This window comes from Peromyscus eremicus, chromosome 8a (assembly GCF_949786415.1).
Source record: "Peromyscus eremicus chromosome 8a, PerEre_H2_v1, whole genome shotgun sequence".
NCBI classification, from domain to species: Eukaryota; Metazoa; Chordata; class Mammalia; order Rodentia; family Cricetidae; genus Peromyscus; species Peromyscus eremicus.
In genome coordinates this window covers 89,500,791-89,526,170 of record NC_081423.1, presented here as the reverse complement: position 1 = coordinate 89,526,170, position 25,380 = coordinate 89,500,791, and the positions used below count along the sequence as shown (strand labels likewise).

The window sequence follows — 25,380 nt, the reverse complement described above, 5'->3', positions numbered from 1 at the left end:
CAAAAGCAGGTAGGTCTCTGTGAGTTCAAGGTCAGTCTGATCTGTAAGTGTTTAGGATAACCAAGGCTACATTCTGAGACCCTGTCTCAAAAAACAAAGATGTAGCCTGGTGGTGGTGACACAAGCCTTAATCCCAGCACTTGGGAGGCAGAGGCAGGAGGATCTGAGGCCAGCCTAGTCTACAAAGTGAGTTTCAGGACAACCAAGGCTACACAGAGAAACCCTGTCCAGAAAAACAAAAACAAAAACAAAAACAAAACCTGCTTGGTTCTGTACTGTTATAGTTACTCTTCCACTACACATAAGATTAGCATTACAGGGGCTGGAGGGATGGGTCAACAGTTAAGAGCACTTGCTACTCTTCCAAAGGACCCAGGTTCAGTTCCCAGTACTCTCATGGTGGCTCACAACCATTTGTAGCTCTAGTTCCCAAGGATCCAATGCCTCTCCTGAACTCCATGGGCACTGCACACATGTGATACACATACATACAGGCAAAACACACATGCACATAAAAAATAAAAAATCTTAAACTGGGCATGGTGGCCCATGCCTTTAATCCCAGCACTTGGGAGGCAGAGGCAGGCAGATCTCTGTGAGTTCGAGGCCAGCCTGGTCTACAGAGCAAGTGCCAGGACAGGCTCCAAGGCTACACAGAGAAACTCTGTCTTAAGAGGAAAAAAAAAAAAAAAAGGACACTATCTCAAAATAAAGTAACTAAGAGGGGACATCAAGACAGCTAAAATGTAAAGGTGCTTGAGGCCAAAACTAACTTTGATCCTTGGGACCCACATGCTGGAAGGAGTCCCTGAAAAGTTCTCTTCTAACCTAAATAAATGCAATTTTTACCCAAAGCTGCATAGAGAAACCCTGTCTAGAAAAAAAAGTATTTTTACATTTTACTTTTAATTATGTGCATGAGGGTCTTGTGCACACATGAATGCAGGTACCCTCAGAGGCTAGAGGGGTTGGAACCCAGAGACTGGAGTTATAGGGGGTAGTAAGATGCCCAATGTGGGTTCTGGGAACTGAACCCTAGTCAATTCTCTGGGAGAGCAGAAAAAATGTTCTTAACCACCTAACCATTTCTCAGCCCAGTGTTTGGGTTTCTGACACAGAGTATGACTTATAACTCAAGAGCCATCTCTCCAGCCTTTATTTATTTTTTTTTTTAAGATTTATGAGCCATATAGACCTAAGAAAGTTTAAAGATTCTGAATGCACAGAAACGGAGCCACACTGGGCTTCCTAGTCTCACAGTCTCCTGCCTGCTGCCTGTGAGATGGAGCTAACCACCAGCTGCCAGGAGCTAAGCAGCATGGCTGCATATTCCCACCATAGTACACAGAGGCATCTCCAAGTGCACAGTGTGCTGAGTGGTAGATTTAGCCTTTGCTAGTACATATCCCCCCCCCCCCAAAAAAAAGGTGGGGGGGAGAAAGAAAAGGTTTTGGAGCTACATGCTGCTGGATGGAAGCACAGACCCACTGCTTCACAGAGTCAGAGATGAGCATGGTTCCCCCAGAGCTGGCAGTAAACGTAGTTCTGCCATGTTGAAAAGCTGAGGTGGGCGGAGCCAGCAGCCAAAGCTGCTATTTCAGTCCTAGTAATACTGCAGTTTGAAGCAATAGATTCACAATAAAACAGGTTCAGATAAAATAAACCTCTAAACGGTTTATAATATGTATAAAAATATACGTAGGTTTGGAAGAGAAAGGAAAAGGAATATAGACAGTTATATAAAGAAATAGAAAGTTTTAAAAAATAAAGTCTTTAAAGAGAAAGTAAAAGTAATATAAAAAATAAGCCATGTAAAGATAGAAATCACATAGAGGGTGTGGATTAAATTGTCTTTGGGATTTTTAACTACAGAGAGACATTTGATTGTAAAGGCTGCTAAGTTAATCTAATATGTATATTTTAAAGGTATCTTGACTTCAAAATTTAGATCTAAGGATATGTTGCTTTGGAAACGAGGCTCTGCTTTTGTGTCAGGAAGCAAGAGGCTATGGATTTGTTCCAGGTTATGATGGATCAGATTTGATCAAGCCAGATCTCCTGAACCTTAACAGATGGTACCTACCAACGAAGGTTATAGCCAGTCTTCCCAGGAATTGACCATTATCTCGAATTTTCTCAGGATCCCCATAAGACTACCAGTACCACCTATCAGCAGGAAGTAACCTAGAACACTACACCCACATTCCCAAAAAAATATAGAGGTTTGTCTTTGTTTCGATTGTTGGTTGCAAATTGCTATTGGTCATAGTAAATCTCTTTCTAAAGAAAAAAGGGGGATAGGATACAGATATGATCCGGTGAAAGGGTAGATTATTGAATCTACTTTTAAAGGGCAACAACTTGTTTAAAATGGATTTTAGTTTATTGATACAAATTTAAAGATAATTTTGTTATAATGTATGTATATTTCTTTTTTTTTTTTTTTTTTCCGAGACAGGGTTTCTCTGTGTAGCTTTGCGCCTTTCCTGGGACTCACTTGGTAGTCCAGGCTGGCCTCGAACTCACAGAGATCCGCCTGGCTCTGCCTCCCGAATGCTGGGATTAAAGGCGTGCGCCACCACCGCCCGGCTTGTATGTATATTTCTATTCTTGTTTAAGGTATTATTTTTTTGTAGCTCATTTGAAATTGTAATGGATAATTAAGAAATACAGACTAATAATTAGTCTTCTATGATAGTCAAACTTATAGTAATGTTAAGTTTTCTAGGTATACATAGATATAATTCAATTAGGTAGGTAATCTTCAAATACTTCAAAGACCTACAAAATATGGCATTTAAAATGTTTTAAAAACCTAGACCTGCCGGGCGGTGGTGGCGCACGCCTTTAATCCCAGCACTCGGGAGGCAGAGCCAGGTGGATCTCTGTGAGTTCGAGGCCAGCCTGGGCTACCAAGCGAGTTCCAGGAGAGGCGCAAAGCTGCACAGAGAAACCCTGTCTCAAAAAAAACCAAAAAAAAAAAAAAAAAAAAAAAAAAAAAAAAAAAAAAAAAAAAAAACCTAGACTTTTCTAGACAATGAGACACGTCTGCTCCTGGCAGCACAAATCACTTCAAGGAAGATGATGGGCGTCAAAGACACTCCATATGGAGTTTATCTTCTTCATGGCAAGTTAGCCATTTGGGCAAGAGGCTGCTCTTGCCTGGACTGACTGACAAAATGTTGTATGGAGTGGACATGCAGGACCCATAGGAAGGTGACCATTGAACTGTGCAAGGCAAGATGGTCCTTTAAGTTCCTGCTTCAAAGAGGAAACTACTAAATATTCTACAGGACACAGGAAGAAGCAACTAAAAGATTCTAGGCCTGTAGCCTAAAGAATGGATACCCCAACATTGCAGAAGAACTTACCAGATAGCCAGATGTCTCTGTCATTTCCAGAATTTTTGGAAGTTGCTTACAATGCACTTCCTGTTTACTTAGGTAACAGTATATCCTTCTGGGGTCTTTGATGTAGTTGAAGACTAAATAGTTATAATTATAATTTTCCTTGGTTATGATAAAAGATAAATTAGATATGAAACTTTAGACTCACAAATATATTATAGATAGAATATTTTAATTTTGTCAAATACAAACAGACTAGATATTATGACTGTAATTCTTGCTTGATAACTGTTTTGTTATATGTAATTTTACTATGTTAAAGTTAAAACTTTCCTTTTTTGATTAGACAGAAATGGGGAAATGATGGGTGATGTTGCTCTGTATACTGTGAATGTGTTGCTCTGATTGGTTGATAAATAAAATGCTGATTGGCCAGTAGCCAGGCAGGAAGTATAGGCAGGAGAAGCAGACAAGAATTCTGGGAAGAGGAAGGCTGAGTCAGGAGTCGCCAGTCAGACACAGAGGAAGCAAGATGTGAAGGCAGAACTGAGAAAAGGTACCAAGCCACGTGGCTAAACATAAATAAGAATTATAGGTTAATTTAAGTATAAGAGCTAGTCAGTAATAAGTTTGAGCTAGTGGCCATACAGTTTATAAATAATATAAGCCTCTGTGTGTTTACTTGGGTCCAGTGGCTGTGGGACTGGTGGGTGAGATTTTTCCTGACTGAGGACCAGGCGGGACACAGGAAAACTTCAGCTACAGATATTTTAATTTTTGTGTCTGTGCATAAATTTTTTTAAAAAGTTTTAATTAACAAGAGGGCTGGGCAGGTATCTGCCATACCATTAATAAAGTCCTAAAATAAACCCCCAGAACCACAGGAAAGAAAATAGACAAATCACAGATACCAATTAGTAAATCATCCCCCAAATCCCACAGCCCATACCTAGACAAATACTATAAAAAGAAGTAGCAATAAAGGCAAAACTAATATTGTTCAAGCTAAAGTCTGTCCTCAGGAAAGAACACAACTCAGTGATACAGAACACAGACTGAGTCAGAGGCCCCACATTAAAAGCTCACCACCCTGCCGCAACTCACTAGTCCTGTGGCCTGGAGCAAGTGACTTAACCTGAGTCCCTCAATTTATCACCTAGAAATGGATAATAAAACCACTAATACCTCCCCCTTCCTAGGGTTTATCTGTAAAGAGCTTAAAATAATACCTGGCAGTGGCAATTTCCCTAAACTTTAGAAATTTCTGCTTATGTAAAATAAAATGTACTCTGAGTACTGTCCAGCTGGAGAGATGGTTCAGAAGTTAAGAGCATCCAGGTTCAGTTCCCAGCACCTACATGGCAGTTTATAACCATCCATAACTCTACTTCCAATTACATACATGCAGGCAAAACACACATTGTGGTAGTTTGAATGTAATTGGCCCCCAAAACTCATAGGAATGGCACTATTAGGAGGTGTGACTTCGTTGGGAGTAGGTAAGGCCTTGGAGGAAGTGTGTCACTGTGTGGGCAGGATTTGAGGTTTCCTATGCTCAAGATACCACCCAGTGCCTGAGTCTACTTCCTGTTACTTTCTGATCAAGATGTAGCCAGCACCATGTCTGCCTGCATGCTGCCATGCTCTCTATTACAATAATGAACTAAACCTCTGGAACCATAAGCCACCACCTCAATTAAACCTTTTCTGTGGTGATATATTGTTTTTAATCTAAGAAATAAAGCTTTCCTGAAGATCAGAGGACAGAGCCAGCCACAGAGTTAGCCAGAGATGTCACATAGTGGTGACACACACCTTTAATCCTAGGGAGGCAGAGGCAGAGATCCATCTGAATTTCTGTGAGTTCAAGGCCACACTGGGCTACATGAGACTAATCCAGTCTAAAAGAGAAACAGAGCCAGGCAGTGGTGGCACACACCTTTAATTCCAGCACTTGGGATCACACACCTTTAATCACAGCGCTAGGAAGGTTGAGACAGGAAGTGATATGGCTGGGCAGAGAAAGGAATATAAGGCGAGAAGATAGGAACTCAGACCCCCTTTTGGCTGAGGATTCAGAGGCATTCAGTCTGAGGATTCATGTAGACAAGATCAGCTCTTTCAGGCTGAGGAGTTGGTGAGTTAAGAGGTGGTGGCTGTGGCCTGCTCTGCTTCTCGAATCTTTCAACTTTCATCCTGATATCTGGCTCCAGGTTTTTATTCTAAGACCATTTAGGATTCGTGTAACAGTTTCCCTTTATAAGAGTTGTCATGGTCATGGCATCTCTTCACAACAATAGAAACCCTAACTAAGACACTCATACAGTAAATTAAATAAATCTTTAAAAAGAAATGTAGAGGGGTTGGGGATTTAGCTCAGTGGTAGAGCACTTGCCTAGCAAGCGCAAGGCCCTGGGTTCGGTCCTCAGCTCCAACAACAACAACAACAAAAAAAAAAAAAAAAAAAAAAATGTAGAGTCCCAGTACTTGGAAGGCAGAGGCAGGTGGAATTTTGAATTCAAGGCCAGCCTGATCCACATAGAATTCCAGGCCAGCCAGAGGTAAAGTGAGACCCTGTCTTGAAAAGACAAACAAACAAAACCCCCAAATTATAAAATAAATTCAGTACTATTGTTAAAGAAACTAAAATATCATCCTTTGTGACAACTTCACCTATTGACAAAGGAATGATTTTCATCCCAATAAACAGGTAATTAATACAGAAGCAAGATACCACCTCCATAGTCATTGTACTTACATGCACAAACCCACATATGGACACACACATACACAAATAATTAAAAATACAGTAAGGACAGAGAAACCCTGTCTTGAAGAAAAAAAGAAGAGGAGGAGGAGGAGGAGGAGGAGGAGGAGGAGGAGGAGGAGGAGGAAGAAGAAGAAGAAGAAGAAGAAGAAGAAGGGAAAAAAGAAAAACTATACAATAAGAAGAATCAGGCATGACAGCGTATGCCTTTAATCCCAGCAGTCAGGAGGCAAACAGGTGAATTTCTGTGAGTTCAAGGCCAGCCTGCTCTACACAGCCAGTTCCAGGACAATCAGGGCTACATAACAGAGAGACCTTGTCACAAAAAGACCAAAATAATAATAATAATAATAATAATAATAATAATAATAATAATAATACAAGAAGAAACTCAACATCCATCACAGAAATGAGAAGCAAAGCTAGGATTAGATTATCAAACACACTTCCTTGGATAGTTTAAAGGTTGGGAGGGGAGCCGCAGAGACAACCCAGCAGCTAAGAGCACTTGCAGCTCTTCCAGAGGACCCAAGTTTGCTTCCTGGTGTGTACATATCAATCCTGGTGTCTGGAGCATGCCTATAACCTCAGTTCCACACAAAGCTAAGACAGGAAAGTCTCTGGAGCTTGCAGCTGCCAGCCTAGCCAGGAAAACACAAGCCCCAGGTTCAGGACAGATTTTGCCTCTAAAGGACAGACAGAGAACGACAGCACCTGTCATCTTCTGGCCTCCACACGTGTGCACAGACATACACATGCACATACACACTGACATACATGTCTCAACCCTTGTTCTATCCAGATACCCAAAGACAAACAGAACCATATTTACACAAAAACCTATAAAAACTATTTACAGATACTCTATTCAGATTTGCTAATAATGAAATGCAAATGTCTTTCAGCAGTGAAGCAGTGAATAAAATGTACCATTCCCACAGTGGAAAACTACTCAGCAGTGAAAAAGAACAGCCTACAACAACTTGAGTGAAATCAATGGCTCAGTGGGTAAAGGTACTTGCCATCAAACCTGAAGACCTCAATTAAATCCCTAGAGTCCACATGATGAAAGGGAAGAACTGACACCCAAAAGTTATACTCTAACCTCCGAATCAGACAAGCACATGCACACACGCACACAAGAGCATACAAACACACACAAACACAAACAAACAAACAAACAAATAAATAAATGTATTAATAATAAAAAGCAGGAAGCAGTCATAAAGTTTGCATACTGTATGGTCACATTGACAAGCCAGGGAAAACACAACAATAAAAGGACAGCATAAGGCCGGGCGGTGGTGGCGCACGCCTTTAATCCCAGCACTCAGGAGGCAGAGCCAGGCGGATCTCTGTGAGTTCGAGGCCAGCCTGGGCTACCAAGAGAAACCCTGTCTCGAAAAAACCAAAAAAAAAAAAAAACAATTAAGTCATGAAATCTACTGATTATTTTTGAAACCCTGAAACTCGCTGCTAATGTAGACCAGGCTGGCCTCCAACTCACAGAAACCTGACCGGCAGGATTAAAGTCACGAGCCACCATGCCCACCCTATTTTTACTTAAAAAACATCACTAGGTGTGGTGGCCTAAGTTTGTAATCCCAGCACTCAGGAGGTGGAGGCAGAAGGATGAGAAGTTCAAAGACATTATCAAGTACAGAGCAAAATTCAAGGCCAGCCTGGGTTACATGAAATCCTGTCTCAAACTGGGCTGACAAGGTAGCTCAACAGATAAAGGCACTTGCTGCCAAACTTGAGGACCTGAGTTCAATCTCTAGAACCCACATGGTGGAAGGAGAGAACTAACTCCTGCCAAGTTGTCCTCTGGTCTGTGACACGCACTTGCCCACATGTATGTATACATGCATGTACACTCGCACATATATACATACACACACAAACAATAAATGTAAAAAACTATTAACAACTGGACTCTAGTAATATTAAACAAAAAACTTAATTAATAGATTTGGTCATATTGAATATTTTTAAGTTTCTTTACAAAAGAATATAGACATTCTAAAGAGAACTACCAGAAAAATACTGAAATCCACATTTTTTTAAGCTAGCAATGTGCCTATAATTTGCCTAATGAATTATTTTGTCTGTGGGATTTCCACTGTTGTCCTAAAATAAGACTATATATACTACAAAGTAAATTGCTATGACCACAGAAAGAAATTTGGACAGACCCACATGCCCTTCTGAGCGGCAGGGCATGGAAGACACAGCAGAAAGCATGAGGTCTGCCAAAGACACAGCTGGATCAGGGCTAGCCTGGCCTAGAATTCACTACATGGTACAACTGTCATGCTTCCTCTGGGGAAAAAAGTTGAGTCATTACCCCCAGAGGGCACCTGATTCCAAGATGCTCACCTAATACTGCCCAAGCACACACACACACACACACACACACACTAGCCACAAGCTAACTTTCTCAGCACCGTACACAGGAACCCCAAAGCACAGTCAGACCCTGACAACACTGGTATCCTGCCATAGCTCTTCCCAACCTCTCTCTGGACCCACCAACATCCTGCCCTGCTTTCAATGACCTCCTCAAACCAGCCTGCCTTCCTACAGAATTATTGAGCCTCTGACATCTTTACCTTGGATTATATATCATGTAAAATACTTATCGGCCCGATACTAAAAATATAAACAGGCGTCATGTTTTCTGCCATTTTTATCCCCAGGACAACCACCACATTCACTAAAACTATTCAGTAAGTACTTCAGATGAACTGTCCAAAGAAATGACCTAGAACAACTAAAATACTAGGCATTCCAAGAACTGTCATGTATGACTTCAGTTGTCACTGGAATGCCAGCCCTAAGAAGAAACATAGAATTAGCTTCTACATCATCTACTTGTCTAGTCTAGAATCTGTTATGGTTCTATGGAATACATAGGTAAAATACCCTGCAAAGTAAAATTTTACTCATTGTACTGTACTTACAAATACAGCTAGACTAGCATTGTTCTCTAAAACATAAAATTATTGAGTATACACACATACACACACACACACACACACACACACACACACACACACACACACACAAAAGGAAGGAAGGGAGGGAGGGAGGGAGGGAGGGAGGGAGGGAGGGAGGGAGGGAGGAAGGAAGGAAGGAAAGAAAGAAAATCTTCTGAAACCTAGACAGTTAATAGTAACCTACCAATGGTGTTCCTTAGGTTTGACAAAGGTGCTGTGGAAATTCAAAACACCGACAATGGAGGGAGGTGGATGATGGTTTCATGAAAACGGTGATCTACAAATGCACCTCCTCTCTAAGTCTGAACTTACTCCAAATTAAATATTTATTAAAAGTAAAAATGGGAAGCTCTGGGTGGTACAGTTGTAGTTTGTCTCAATTCGTCTGCACTTACAATTTTCAACTAGGAACAAGTTTTATTGTGGCAAAAGCGAAAAGGCTTAGAAGTCTCAGGAGACTTAGCCCAAGACACAGAGCTGAGGCTGTGGACCAGGAATTCTGCAGCTGCTCCTCTTCCCCTTCACCTAGGGTGCCCCTCCTCCTTTGGGGCTCCTACCACTTGGGTTCTTTCTCACTTTTCTCTGAAAATTCTAAGATCAGGAGCTGGAGTAATGGCTCAGAGTATTTGCAGAGGACCTGGATTCAGTACCTAACACTCACATAGTGGCTCACAACCATATATAACTCCAGTTCCAAGGAGTGATGCCCTCTTCTGGCCTCCACAGGCACCAGGCATACACACGTGAACAGACATACATGCAGACAAAACACACATACACATAAAGTAAATACATCTTTTTAAAAAATTTTTTTAATCTGTGTTCCTGCTACTTTAAAAAAAAAAATAGCAATCTTCTGGAAGAGCATAAACCAAACCATGCCACTTTCCTTATGAACACAAAATCAGTGTCATAGAATCACTCTCGGCAGGTAGTTCACTGTAGGTGAAGGAAAGAGACAAAACAACACTGGGCTGGAAGAGCTGGGCAGTCATACACTCCTCTTCCCACATCCCTACTACATCCACAAGTTTCCATAATAAAAATGTCTAAATTAAGAACTCATCATTCTCAGCTGGGCAGTGGTGGCACACATCTTTGACCCCAGCACTCAGGAGGCAGAGGGAGGGTGGATCTCTGTGAGTTCGAGGCCAGCCTGGTCTACAAAGCAAGTTCCAGGACAGCCAGGGCTGTTATACAGAGAAACCCTGTCTCAGGAAAACAAAATCAAAAACAAACAAACAAACAAACAAAGCATTTATCATTCTCTACACAAACTGTGTCACTACCAGATCTCCAAGCACTGACACCAGGATGACCTTCTGCATTTCCAGCTGAGGCAGAGAAGCAAGTGCTCCACTAGGAACCTATCTCCAAGTCTACTTCTTCAGGCTCCCAACCACAACCTCCTCTGACTTAATACATGGGATCCACGGTACCTGCCAACCCTCCCCCACCTACCAGTCACCACCTCTCCTCCATCAGTCTCCAAAGTACTTCTTACATCCACTACTCCACTACTGCTTTCCAAAACCACCAACTCCATTCAAGCCTCATCAACACTCTTCATTTAACTACCATGAATCCAACTAGTCTCAGACCCCCTTACTTCCTTCCCTACCAATCCATCCCCTCACACAATCCTGACCATGGGCAGCATCACCTCCACTTCATTCCATTACTATCCCATGTAATTAGGAGATGCACTTTCAAACCACCACCACCCCATTTCCCACTTTGTGGTGATATATCGTGTACCCTAAAAAAAGCTCACATGAGGATCAGAGGACAGAGCCAGCCACTAGATTAGACACAGAGGTCAAGCAGTGGTGGCACACACCTTTAATCCTAGCACTTGGGAGGCAGAGATCTGTCTAGTTCTCTGTGAGTTCAAAGTCACCCTGGACTACATGAATTGACTCAGTCTAGGAGAGAAACAGAGCCAGACAGTGGTGGCACACACCTTTAATCCCAGCACTTGAGATCTCATGCCTTTGCTTGGGAAGCACACACGCCTTTAATCCAGGCACTAGGAAGGAAGTGATACCACTGAGCAGAGAAAGGTATATAAGGCGTGATGAGACAGGAACTAATGCTTTTTCAGCTGAGGACTCAAGAGACATTCAGTCAGAGGATTCGTGGAGTTGGTGAGGTAAGACGTGGCAGTGACTTGTTCCTTTCTCTCTGATCTTTCAGCAGTTACCCCAATATCTGGCTCCGGGTTTTAAAAGACCGTTTAGCAATTCATGTTACACCACTCTACCCAGGTTTCCTTCTACACCCTCTTCTTTCTACTGCTCTTCATCCTCATGTGATTTACATCCCACTCCTTCAGGCTATAGACTGTTCCTGATATCCCGAAGAGGGCTAGATCATTCCCTAAGCACTTCATTCAAAGACCTTATTTGTTCTTTCAGTTCTTGTTACCTGTATTTTCTTCACAAGATAGTTAGCTCCTCTCCATCAGGAACTACCTTTTCCTTTTGCTTCCATTTCTTAGAACAGTTTCTCAAAGAGTATGCTGAGGCACAGACATGCCGTGAATGAGTTAGGGATGTCCTACCATAGTGGTATCCTCAGCCACAATGGACATCAGAAGCCAGAAGCCCTAACTGATTGAACCTCAAGCAGACTCCTCCTTCACCCCAGGACATGCTTTCATGATAACTGAAGTACTCAGGTGACACAACCGTGTGGTAGATACGTCCAGTAAGTACTTGCTAAGGTGAATCTTGGAATCACCGACTATTCCCCTTCAACCACAATCCCCCAATATCACTTACCACTCAGACTGTGTCCTCATTACAAGCTTTTTCACTAAGTTCAGTCTGGCAATCTTCCTAACAATTATCCATTAGCTGGTTATACTTCCTTACCACGCAAAACCCAAATCAATTCTGATTGCATAAAAATGCAATAGAAAAGGACAAAAATGAGCTAAATAGTTAAACACAACATTAAAGGTCAATGAGCTACAAAAGCCATTTATACTACTAAATCATAAGAAAATGTTTACAGGAACATGGACTTCTATCCAACTTAAAAGTGCAACAGGAAAATCTGTATTTGCTAGCAGTACAAACTGGCATGACATCCTTGGTGCTACAGTATAACAACACACATCAAAATCCATAAAAAACATGCATTAACATAAATATCCTTTAACATAATAGCTTATTCCAAAAACTATCCTAGAGATATAGTCAGAAGACATATGTGTACACACACACACACACACACACACACACACACACACACACACACACACTCTCTCTCTCTCTTTCAGAGGTCCTGAGTTCAAATCCCAGCAACCACATGGTAGCTCACAACGATCTATAATGGGATACAATGCCCTCTTTAGGCATGTAGGTATACATGCAGACAGAACACTCACACACACACACACACACACACACACACACACACACACACACATCTTTTTTAAAAATGGCTAACTGAAAACCAGCCAACAACACAAATAACTAATGCGAAAAGACAGACCTAGATAAACTTGGCAATGAAGTTGAGTTGTTAGAGTGCTCATCTATCATGCACAAAGCCCTGGGTTCAATTCCCACACCAAATTAACTAGTGTAGCTACACCTGTAATCAGGAGATGGAATCAGGTGAGAAATTCAAGGTCATCCGAGGCTACACAGAGGATCTGAGGACAGTCTAAACTACATGGGATTATTTTTGCAAGCTTTCCATGTATAAATTAAAATTGTGAAATTTCTCCCCCCATCCTTGGGTTTTGGGTTTTTTTTTTTTTTCTGTCTAGCCCTGGAACTTGCTCTGTAGATAAGGCTGGCCTTGAACTCAGAGATCTGTTTTCCTTTGCCCCTAAGTGCTGGGATTAAAGGCGTGTGCCACCACCACCCAGCTTAAAATTATGGAACTCATAACATGAAATGTTCAACATCTAATACGGTTTTAAAGCATCAAATTATTACATATCATAATTTAAAGCATGAGCATTTTAAAAGAAATGCCAAAAAGAAAATCAACTGTTTTAGGGTAATAAACTCAAACACTGAATAATTTTTTTAAAAAGCCATCATCTGTAACCAGGCAAGGCTTCCAGTGGTGGGACTGGGACACTAACCCAACTACAAAATCTTCGACTAACCGGTGGTGTTAGCGCACACCTTTAATCACAGCACTCGGAGGCAGAGCCAGGCGGATCTTTGTGAGTTCGAGGCCAGCCTGGTCTACAGAGTGAGATCCAGGACAGGCACCAAAACTATACAGAGAAACCCTGCCTGGGTGGGGGAAGGGGGGTTCTCACAACCTGTCCTGCCTGCAAGATGTGCTGGGGGAATGGTGGCTTAGAGCTTATGGGAGTAGCCAGCCAATGGCTGTTTTAACTTGAGGCCCATACCATAAAGCTGGATGGCCCAGAGACATAGGATAGAACCAAACACTACTGGCCAAAAAAATAATTAAATCAATGAAATGATTCCTAGGGATGTTCTGCTTTACTCATGTATCAGTGCCTAGCCCAATCATAAAAGAGGCTTCTTCCGGCAGCTGATGGGAACAGATGCAGAGACCCACAGTCAAACATTAGGCAGAGCTTGGGGAACCCCTCAACAGAGGGGAAGGAAGGAGTATAGGAGTCAGAGGGGTGTAGGACACCAGGAGAACAAGGCCCACAGCATCAACTAAGCAGGGCTCCTAGGGGATCACAGAGACTGAAGTGGCAATCACAGAGCCTGCATGGGTCTGCACTAGGTCCTCCCCATGTATGCTGTTGTTAGCTTGGGGTTTCCTTAGGTAGTCCTTAGGTAGGACTCCTAACAGTGGGAATGGGGGTGTCTCTGACTCTTTTGCCTGCTCTTGGGACCCTTTTCCTCCTACTGGGTTGCCATGCCAGCCTTGATATGAGGGTTTGTGCCTACTCTTATTGCATGTTGTTACGCTGTGTTCGGTTGACATCCCCGGGAGGCCTGCTCTTCTCTGAAGGGAAACACAGAGTGGATCTGGGGAAGATGGGGATGGGAGGGAGGCTGGGAGGAGTGGAGGTGAGGGAAGTTACAGTCAGGATGTATTGTGTGATAGAAGAATAAATAAAACAAAATAAAAGTTTCAGGGGCTGGAAAGATGGCTCATCAGTTAAGAACATGCACTGCTCTTACAAAGGACCAGAGTTCTGGTCCTAGCATCAATGTTAGCTGGCACATAACTACCTGTAACTCCAGCTGCAGGGGATCTGTCACTCTGTTTCTCTCTGGTCTCTGTGGGTACCCATACACACGCTCACATACACACACAAACACAAACATAATAAATAACAAGATAACAAATAAAAGAAAAAGAAGGCTCCAATACTCGCAGGAAGTGTCTGAGACTGGGAGCTGAGTAGCCACAAGAAGAGGACCACCCATCCCTCTGCCAGGCGCTATCACAGAGCTTGTGGGCACTCCTGGCCAGGATGACCATACCATGGTTACCTCAACCTTGGTTTTCCTTTTTCTTTCTTTCTTTCTTTTTTTTTTTTGAAACAGGGTCAATCCTTCTGCCTCAGTCTTTCTAGTGTGGGGTTGGTTTATTAGATTTTTTTTAATATTTTAATAATTTATTCATTTTTATTTTATGTGCATTGGTGTTTTGCCTGAATGTATGAATGTGTGAGGATGTCAGATCCCCTGGAACTGGAGTTACAGACAGTTGTGAGCTGCCATGTGGGTGCTGGGGATTGCACCCAGGTCCTCCAGAAGAGCAGTCAGTGTTCTTAACTGCTGAGCCATCTCTCCAGCCCCCTTTATTACATTTTTGAAACAGGGTCTCACTATATTTCAGGGTGGCTTGGGATTCAGTATATAGTCTAAGTGCCTTTAGCTAGTAATTCTCCAGTCTTCCCAAGTACTGAGATTACAAACATGACCCTCTTTGCCCATCTTCATTTCAGTTTTTCAAGGACCAAAAATTCACCTCAAATAGACTTCTAACCATCTCCACATACCTACAGGAGACAAATGATGAAAAATGGACACATATTTAAACTCAAGAGATGAACAATAATCACAAGTTAATGTAATGACTAGGGAGCCATGCCCAGGTTACTATAAACTTCAAAAGTACACAGGTTTGCTGTGTTCATGTCTCTAGGAGTCACAAGAACATTGTGCTGACTCAGCAGTGGGCTGTTACAGTTAAAAGTAAGATAGACTCAAGGACATATCAAAGAACCAGGGGCCAGGAAATGTGACTACAGTTAACTCGGCAGAAAAGCCAGGTGGGGTAGCACACTCTGGTAATACTAATACTCTGGAGAGGCAGAGGCAAGAAGAGCCCAAGTTCAAAGCCAGCCTCATCTATATTGCAAAAGTATGTCTTAAAACAAAATCCAAAAACAGTTAAAAAGAAAAGAATGTTCATTTATACACAGTAAAAAAGACTAAAAACTCAAGTTTATACCAAGTGATAAAAAGTAGCCAGCAAGTTTTTTTAAGTATTACCAGCCAGAATTCAAAAGGCTTTCTGGAAAGGAGGATGCCTAACAAAAGGCTAGTATTGAAAAGAAATGGAAAATAAGTTTAGAGCCAGTGACAGATCATGTATCACATGCTCACAGCCCCAGGACCCATCCCAGAGCCAAAATAAGAGATCTTGGTGCTAGTGACCTACAGAAGAACACTAAATGTCTTCCCAGAGCTCGGGATATAGTTACAGTAGAGCCCTTGACCAGAATGCACAAGATTTGTGTTCAATCCCTAGAATTGCAAAAGAAACAATGGGAACAAAACAGGGATCCATGGAGAGGAGGCTGGAGCCACCTGCTTCGCCCCACCTCCCACCCCCAGTGGGATTAAAGGCATGCATCACCATGCTCAGCTTAAAATAGTGAAATTTATAACATGATATAAGTTTTTAAAGCATCAGACTGTTATAGATCATAATTTAAAGTATGAACATTTTGAAACGAAATGCTAAAAAGAAAATCAACTGTTTCTGGGTAATAAAGCCAAACACTGAACAATTTTAACACTAAAAAAAAGTTTGTTTTACACACACACACACACACACACACACACACACACACACACACATATATATCCTTATCCTTTACTGGCCTAGAACTATTCAACTATGCAGTTGAATCTAGCCTTGAACTCTCCACCCTTCTGCCTCAACCTCCTGATTGCTGAGATTAAGATACATACCAAGCACACCTGGCTCTCTAGCCTTTCTATTTTAATATCAAAGACCAAGAGAATGGACCAAGACTCTGTTTAGTAGTAGGCATTTCAGCAAATGTAAATCATCTGAAAGGCTGACAGTATAAGTAAAGGCAGTATAACCCCTAGGAACAAAGTCTCACCCTTTGTTCCTACTGGAATATTCTCAGTATCTAAGTCCTCCAAACGGATCATGTACATAATAGACATTATGTATTTTATACGTGTGTGTGTGTGTGTGTGTGTGTGTGTGTGTGTGTGTGTGTAGTCATGACGCAACATAAAGAGTAAATAGCAAGAAAGCAGCTCAGTGTTCAGTGTTCAGAACACAAGGATATCAACACTTAATGCTGACACAGAAGCTGACGGACCTCTCCAGTTTCATTACAGGAGATAAACTGAACCTCGGTGCCATTAGTCACTCAGAACCAAAGTTCAAGAAGAACCTCCCCTCACACTGATTTCTCCATCCTAGTCGGACAGAGCAGCAGGCAGTGCCATGAGCTGGCTTTGTCCAACCTGTGCTACAGCAGCCAACTCGGTTAGGTCCTACAGCCCCAGTTCACCTGGCTCTGCATCATTCTACCTTATCCCACAGCATCTCTTCCAGCCAGACAGTCTTTCTAAGATAAAGTCTCCAAACACGACCAAGTACAATTAAACGTAAGTATAAGCCAGGCGGCAGTGGTCACGCCTTTAAACCCAGCACTCGGGAGGCGGAGCCATGCAGATCTCTGTGAGTTCAAGGCCAGCCTGGTCTACAGAGTGAGCTCCAGGACAGGCACCAAAACTATACAAAAAAACCCTGTCTCAAGAAATTAAAAAATAAATAAATAAATAAATAAATAAATAAATAAAGTATAAAAATGTCACAATAAAACTCATTACCTTGTATATTAAAAAGTTAATAAAAGAAAAAGGATGAAGTCTCTATTGTCCCTTCTTCATACATTGCTGAGTCTTTTGTTTGTTTGTTTTTCTCCTTCATAATGCTCTCCTAAGCCATCTATACTCACCTGCAGTTCACTGCACTGGGTATCACCCAAATAGCCCATCAGAGCTCTTTATAATTTCTGAAAGAGAGAAAAAAGCCTTTAAATACCACAGATTGCCATATGTGGTGGCACAGACCTGTAATCCCAGTACTGGAAAGACTAGGGCAGAAGAATCTTGGATTTGAGATTAGCCTGGGCCATACATCAAAACACTGTCTCCAAAAAATACACAACAAACAAAGACATGAAGAATGAACAATCAATGTATCTATCATTGCAGAAGTATCTGTATCCACTATGCACAGCATCTGGCCTTTCTGTCCACAGTAATGCAACCAGATATAGCAGAACTAGCCATGGACCAAATGCCCTGACACAGCCTCTAGACAGAAAAGCTTTTGCACTATTACTGAACTGTGCAACCTTGGGCAAGTCAGTTTCTCTAGGCCTACATTCTCTCATCTGGAAAATGAGAAAGTTAGAAGTAGAGGCTTGCCTAGCATTCATAAAGTCTTGAGTTCAATACTCAGAACTGGAACAGTGACACATGTCTATAATCCCAATATCCAAGAAGTGGAGGCAGGAGGATCAAAAGTTCAAAGTTAGGGATGGAAAGATGGTTCAGCACTTCTTGATCTTTCAGAGGATCAGGATTCAATTCCCAGTACCTACATGGTAGCTTACATCATCTGTAACTCCAATTCCAGGGGATCCAGAGCCCTCTTCAGTATCCGAGAGTACCAGACATGCATGTAGTACACATACATACAAACAAAAACATTCATATACATAAAACAAATCTAAAAATTTTTTATTTAAAAATGTTTAAGGTTATCCTCAGCTACTTAGTTCAAAGACAGCCTAGGCCACAGGAAACTCATCTCAAAAATAAGGAAGGTAAGGGGTTGGGGATTTAGCTCAGTGGTAGAGCGCTTGCCTAGCAAGCACAAGGCCCTGGATTCGGTCCTCAGCTCTGAAAAAAAAAAAGGAAGGTAAAAAACGAGAACGTAAAGCTAACCAGAGATAAAAGCACAAAGCTTTCCAGAAAGAACACCAGAACACCATTCAACTGTTCTGTTACTACATTAGTTCACAGTCAAGCCAAAATTTCCTCCTTCCCAATATGGAAATAACTGTCTTGTAAGATGCTAGAGAATTGGGGATGACAGGTTATAAAAAGTCCATAGTAAACAGATGGGGAAGCTTATCACAGAATCCAACAATAGAGGCTGGAGAGATGGCTCAGTAGTTAAGAGCACTGACTGCTCTTCCAGAGGACTCACATTCAGTTCCCAGCACCCACATGGCAGATCACAGCTGTCTGTAACTCCAGTTCTAGGGGATCTGACACTCTCATATAGACCTACATGCAGGCAAAACACCAATGCATGTGAAAAAATAAATAAAAATTTTAAAAAATCTGATAATGGTAGTAGGGGGTAGAGGCACATGCCTTTACTCCCAGCACTCAAGAGACCGAGGCAGGATTTCTGTGAAAGGCCACTGTGGTCTACAAAGTAAGTTATAGGACAGCCAGGGTGACATAGAGAGACCTTGTCTCAAAATACAATAAACGAACAAACATATAAATAAATAATGATCAGCAAAATCAAAACTTACCCAGCCTGACCTCAAGACTAATTGTCTACTTAACAGTTTGACAGTAAACTGTCACTAACGTTTAACGTCACAGTAGAGCAGACTAGATATTCAGTGTCTAGTTCAACAGCCATGCCTTCTGGATTTCTCTCTACTGCTGCCAATGCACTTTAGGATCAGAGCGGTCTTCCAAAACTTAAAATGACACCCAGCTATTTACCAAACCATACAGAAGAGGGAGACTAAGGGAGAACAGGGACTTGGAGGAGGTAGGTGTTTGTTTTTAACTTTTTAATATGGGGGCACGGTATGTGAATGTGTTTATGTGTATACAGATACATTTAAATATTTTTAAATTTATATGTCTGTAAATGCACACGTGTGCAAGTACCACAGAAGCCAGAAGACCTGAAGTTATGGGCAGTTGTGAGCCACCCAACGTGGGTGCTGGCTACTAAAATGTTCTTAACCACTGAGCGAGCTCTCCAACCCCATTCTTTTTTACTTTGTATATACTCATGTTGCTCAATTTAACTTACCATATGCAGGCATGATTTTTGTGCAATTTTTCAAACTATATTATTTATAAATATACCTGACAGGCTGTGTTTACAAGAATATTTCCACCATAAGGTACATTTCCACAAAGGAAAGTGAAAAAGCAAATTCAGATGTGATAAGAAAACTGAAAATATGGCACAGAAATAAAACTCACAATCCTTCACACTTCAGAGTAAATCAGCCCAAAAATGTGATGAGGACAAGAGAGATGGCTCAGTGGGTAAAGTTACTCTCTGCACAAGCCTGACACCTGAGTTCAATCTACAGATCCATTGAAGGTGGAAGTTGAGAGCCAACTCCACAAAGTTGCCCTTTGACCTCTACACATGCATACACAAACACTAAAACTTTTAATTAAATATATGTGTGTATACATTCATGTATATGCATATATATGATAAACCAGGCTTTTTATTGAAAAGCTAGACAAATTTGTTTCACCAGACTCCCTGTTCTTAGAGAGCTGACCCAGAATGGTTATAAGCATACAAAATTGATAAGACTTTTGACTTAAATTGGAAACTTTCAATTTCTTTCAGATAATTGAAAGTGTAACAAATACATGACATGTATATACAACATAAGTACTTATAGGTGTAACATATGCAAGTAGTCTTCATTCTACATCAGTGATAGTCTTAAAAAGAGGAATAATGACTACCAGATTCAGGATTTTCAAGTGTTATGTCAGCCACCCCTGGAGTAGCAAGAGAGTATTTTGTGCCGCTGCCAGCTCATGCTACAGAAGTAACCCTGACACACCAATGCCCTAAAGAGACGGGTGAGCTGATGTGGCACTCTCTCCATGTTACACTTTGCTTCTAGAAAACATTTCAAAGTACTACTTAGCAATCCAACTACATTTGCAAGTATGTTTACCTAAGTCTGTAAAAATAAACAACCTGAAGAACCTTATTGCTTGCACTGGGCCTGCATTAGGATCTTAAATAGTGATTGACAGACAATTATAGGCTGATTTGCATTCAGTGTTACTGTCAAGCCTACTTCTTAAACAGAGAACACAGATGCATTTATAAGATTTAGTTGACTTCCCTGAGGGACCCTCTACACTATTCTCAGCTTTTCATGAAAATGTGGCATTTTTTAAAATTTCTTTCTAGACTTTTTTATTTCATCTGTAAGAGTGTTTTGCCTATATGTATGTCTGTACACCACATACATGCCTGGTGCCCAGGTCAGAAGAGGGTGCTGCATCCCCTGGAACAGATAGATGGTTGTAAGTGGTCATGTAGATACTGGGAACTGAACCCAGGTCCTCTGCAAGAGCAACAAGTGCTTTTAATGACTGAGCCATCTCTCCAGAGCATACGCTGCGGCTTTTAAGCTTTACAAGGACTTCCAGAAGCAGAAAGGACTTCTGTTTCTTAGCATTGTTCTCCTAGCCATTGAAATCTGTAGAATCCCTATCTATACAGACTTTAAAAACAATGGTGACTGGATTCTTTAAAGCTATATATATATAAAGATGAAGTTCTTATTAACAATAGCAAAAGGCAGGCTGGGCGGTGGTGGGGCACATCTTTAATCCCAGCACTTGGGAAGCAGAGCCAGGCGGATCCCTGTGAGTTCGAGGCCAGCCTGGTCTACAGAGTGAGATGTAGGACAGGCACCAAAACTACTCAGAGAAACCTTGTCTCAGAGAAACAAAAACAAAAACAAAAACCGAACAATGGCAAAAGGCAAACTTCCGAGCTCAAAGAGAGGTACCAGACTATATTAACTGACTCCTCCAAAAATACCACCTTATCTAAAAACAGTACCCTAGCTTACCAGCAAAAAGACAGACTAAGAAGTCATGTCTTTACACAGTTCAAAGACACAGAATTCTATTCTGCTGTAACCTTTGACACTATGGTTTTTTCTATTTTAGATAGTTCGTGTAGCTGGTGGTGGTGATAGTGCAGGCCTTTAATCCCAACACTTGAGAGGCAGAGACAGGCAGATCTTTGAGTTCGAGGCCAGCCTGGTCTACAGACTGAGTTCCAGGACAGCCAGGGCTATGCAGAGAAACTTTGTCTTGAAAACAAAATCAAACAAAAAACCTCGTGTAACAATTTGCTTGATGGCCATCCACTAGCTCCACTTTGAAGAGGATACTAACACTTTGTCTGCATAAATAGAAACTGTGAAAAATGTCTCAACACAATTCGGGCTAAGGACAGTAGTTCCACAAGAGGAATTTCTCCTAAGTACTCCATTTCTAGACTACAAGTAAGAACACTGCTGGAGGCCAAAGCAGGTACTTGGCTCCTGGCCACAGAACTACCTATAGATTTCAAAGAAAACAAGAGGAAGAGTTACAACTGACAGGTCTAAGACAAGAATATGCCTCCATCCACACAACAAAAATAAACTTAAAACTCTGTATTTGCTCCGCCAAAAATGAAAATGACCATAAGCACTGCTGAGTTTCCACACCGGTAGAGGTGCTAAGTGCTGAAAGATCTCGGTCTACGTCCACCCCCTTTCCTAAGCTCCTCACTCGCTCTGCTGCATTCTAAAGGAAAAGTGTCGACTACATGCTTCAATCTCAAGGGGCTGGAGAATACAGCGTATTCTTAAAATGAAAAGTTTGTGAGGATTTCAAAATCTAGATGCCAAAATACATTAAGGGAGGGGTAGTAAACAAATCTGCAATAAATCAATTGACCATACTTATATTTTTCTAAAGCAGTGGTTCTTAACCTTCCTAATGCTGCAATCCTTTAATACAGTTCCTCATGTTATGGTGACCCCTAAACCATAAAATTATTTCATTCCCCCCCTTCCCCCCCCCCCCCGAAAAAAAGCTTAGCATCGATGGCATGCACCTTTAATCTCAGAACTCAGGGAGCAGCGGCAGGTTCCAGGCCAGCCTGGTCTACAGAGTGAGTTCCAGGACAGGCACCAAAACTACACAGAGAAATCCTGTCTCAAAAAACAAAAACAAAAACAAAAAAAATTATTTTGTTGCTACTGTAATTTTGGTACTGTTAGAAATTGTAATGTAAATATCTGACATGCAGGATACTGATATGCAACTCCCAAAGGGATCAGGACCCACAGGTCGAGAACTGCTGTTCTATAGCAACCACAGTAAGGTATCTTGTTTGTTTTATTTATTTGTTTGTTTGTTTGTTTTCGAGACAGGGTTTCTCTGTGTAGTTTTGGTGCCTGTCCTGGAACTCGCTCTGTAGACCAGGCTGGCCTCGAACTCACAGGGATCCACCTGCCTCTGCCTCCCAAGTGCTGGGATTAAAGTGCTAGGATACCACCTAGCCAGAATAAGGTATTTTAAGTTGAGAAACTAGTTAAAAACTAAGAACAAAAAGTTTCTCTCTCCCTGGTACACAGTACAAACTGTTCACTTACATATATAATGTCCTTTAAATCCAAGCAGTAAGCCAGGCTTGGTAGCATATCAGCACTTGGGAGTTTAAGGCCAGCCTTGTCTACTTAGCAAGTTCCAAGCCAGCCAAACTACAATAGTAAAACCCTATCCAAAAAAAAAAAAAAAAAAAAAATCCAAAGTATTACATGGGATAAACAAAACAATAACTTGAATTTACACACCATATAGGACCAGAAATGATGATAGTCATAGCACCAGTAAATAACACTGAACTTAAGACTATCATTTCTGTTTCACAGAACTATTAGACATTTACTACTCCATTTTTTAGAAAATAAAAGGGGCTGGGGATGTAGCTCAGTCATTCTGCATTGTCTAGCATGTGTGAACCCATAGGTCTCATACATACCAGCACCACAAAACAAAAAAGCTAAATAAAAAAATAATAATAGCAGAAGTGATTTGCTTGCTGAAAACGATGATCCAATGGAAATGGACTTCACAACAGCCCCACAAACTGTAGGTGTGTGAACTTTATCTACTCAATTGCTTAAACTCAGTGCAGAATAAGTAATGGACATCAAAACAGATAAAATCCAGACCTTCCAATTAAAGTTACACAAGGAAATTTGAAGAGGCAAACTATAATTACTCCTGGAGAAGACACTGATCAAGGATAACCACAAATAACATTTGGCTGTAGACACGCTCCACTATGTGTGAATAAGGTGGAGCCACTAATAAGGATGGTACAACTTGGCTACCTCTAGCCCTGCCTGTATCCCAATTGGCTGACTGATCTACTTGGAAAGTAGCTTCGGCCTTACCCTGGAGTTCTTTGCAATAAAAAGGGAAAACAGGGCAGAGTTTTTAAGTTCAGTCTCACCTTGCACATCTCACCAGCACTGTAGTTCATTAGTGATCAATTACTTCATCCAATTCCTGAGGAAAACAGAAAAGCAGAATATCTATACTATACCAGTTAGAGCCATTATCAGTAGCAAATATTTATTGCCCTGAAGTAAAAGAACATGGACACTTCAAGTGGAAAAAGTTACAAAAACGGTACAGTATGCGCTTTGGGGTGAAAAAAATCTGTGTCTTTTACCTAAAACTGAAAATATTTTCTTTCAGTAACAGATTACAAAATGTTCTTAAATCTTAAACATAATAAAGTCATCTTTTCAGCACTGATTAGTCTTGCTTTTGAAAATAAAAGGGGGAGGAAACGTCAAGGAGGGGGAAAAAGCCATTCATATGCGTGAAGAGAGGGCAAAATGAAGAGCAAACTAGGCCAGATAAGGTCTCAGTCCTTTCCCCCACTCCGGGAATCCACTATCTCTGGAGTTACACTTTTGATTATATTAATGGCTTGCCTGAAAAGTGTAAGTTTGCAAGGGAGAAAGAATGCCAGTTTCGGAGCTCAACAAAAACTTACAAGGTTCCCAACCCAAAAAGGAATCCGAAGATTCTGGCTTCCAGCCCTGTCTGAAAGGACCCTCAGCAAAGGCCAGGGGGCAGAAGACTCAAATTCGTTTGGGGAAGAGAAATCAAAGTTCCTAGCTAAGACTGTGTGTCCCAGCCCTTGGAAGAAGAGAAAGAGAGAGAGAGAGAGAGATCTTTGGAGGCGACTTTCTCCAGGAAGAGATAAGTGGTTTTGTTTTTGTAGATGTGCTCACGGGCCACGCACGTCCCAGGAGGGGGGCGGGGAGAGGGGGACCACAGTAAATCCTGGGCTCTGGGGCGCCCCCCTAACCCACTTTTCGTGCTGTCCCCTTCCCCGGGGTCGCCGCCCCACCCCAGGTGGAAGTACTGACCCGGAGGGCAGCACTGCGCGCGGCGTGGGAGGCCGCCCGCTCCCCACCCTAAGCGGCGGCGACCCCGGGGCGCTGGGCGTGCGGGGACTCCGGGGCGGCCCGTGCCCGAGCACCCTCGCGCGGGCTCCCCGGTCGCCCCGTACCTCGGGCGTGTGCAAGGACCCCCGGGCCACCGCCTGGGCGCCTGGCGCCTCAGCCCCCCAGCGGAAGGGAAAGGAGATTGAGGAGGGGAAGAAGCAGTAAACAGCTCCAGCGTCCGGGCCTCGCCTCAGAGAGAGAGCCCCGCTCCCCAGGCCCTGCCGCCGGCCGTCGGGACCCCCCGCTGTCCCCGGGGCCGCGCTGTCCGGGACCCGGAGCACCCGAGGGGAGTCCAGGCCTCTCCCTGGATGGCTCTGGAAGCTCCTGAAGCGACCCGGGCAGCGGAGAACGGGGAAGTCAGGACTTACCTGTCATTACTTTCTACGCCATCTTGGATCCACTTGTCAACGTCCCCACAAAGCATTATGGGTAAGAAAGAGCCTTTAAAGTGACTCCCCCCCCTCGGCCCCCGACTCCCGCCTCCTGCCGCCGGCGCCGCCCCCTCCGGCCGCACCTCCCTCCGGAAAGTTGGCCCCAGAGGCCCGCCCGGCCCCCTTCAGCGCCTGAGGGACTTCGCGGGGAACATCCCCCCCGGATTTCCAACTGTGCCTTTGGGGTGCTCTCTTTCTCCCTGCCCGGGTCTCCCCTACCCCTTACGCGAACTGCTGCCTGCCCCGCTGCGAT

The 25,380-nt window shown here is 42.5% G+C and overlaps 1 protein-coding gene across 1 annotated transcript in view; it reads right to left on the bottom strand.

Moving 5' to 3' along the window:
* The window catches only part of Helz (helicase with zinc finger), a 154,959-nt gene extending 129,829 nt beyond the window's left edge, over positions 1-25,130 (bottom strand). Inside the window, exons 1-3 of the mRNA XM_059272014.1 lie at positions 25,065-25,130; positions 23,688-23,743; positions 17,311-17,367 (exon numbers count right to left, since the gene is read on the bottom strand). The gene's annotated coding sequence lies outside the window, so the exon portion shown is untranslated. The remainder of the gene's footprint in view (positions 1-17,310; positions 17,368-23,687; positions 23,744-25,064) is intronic.
* Between the last annotated feature and the right edge of the window lie 250 nt (positions 25,131-25,380).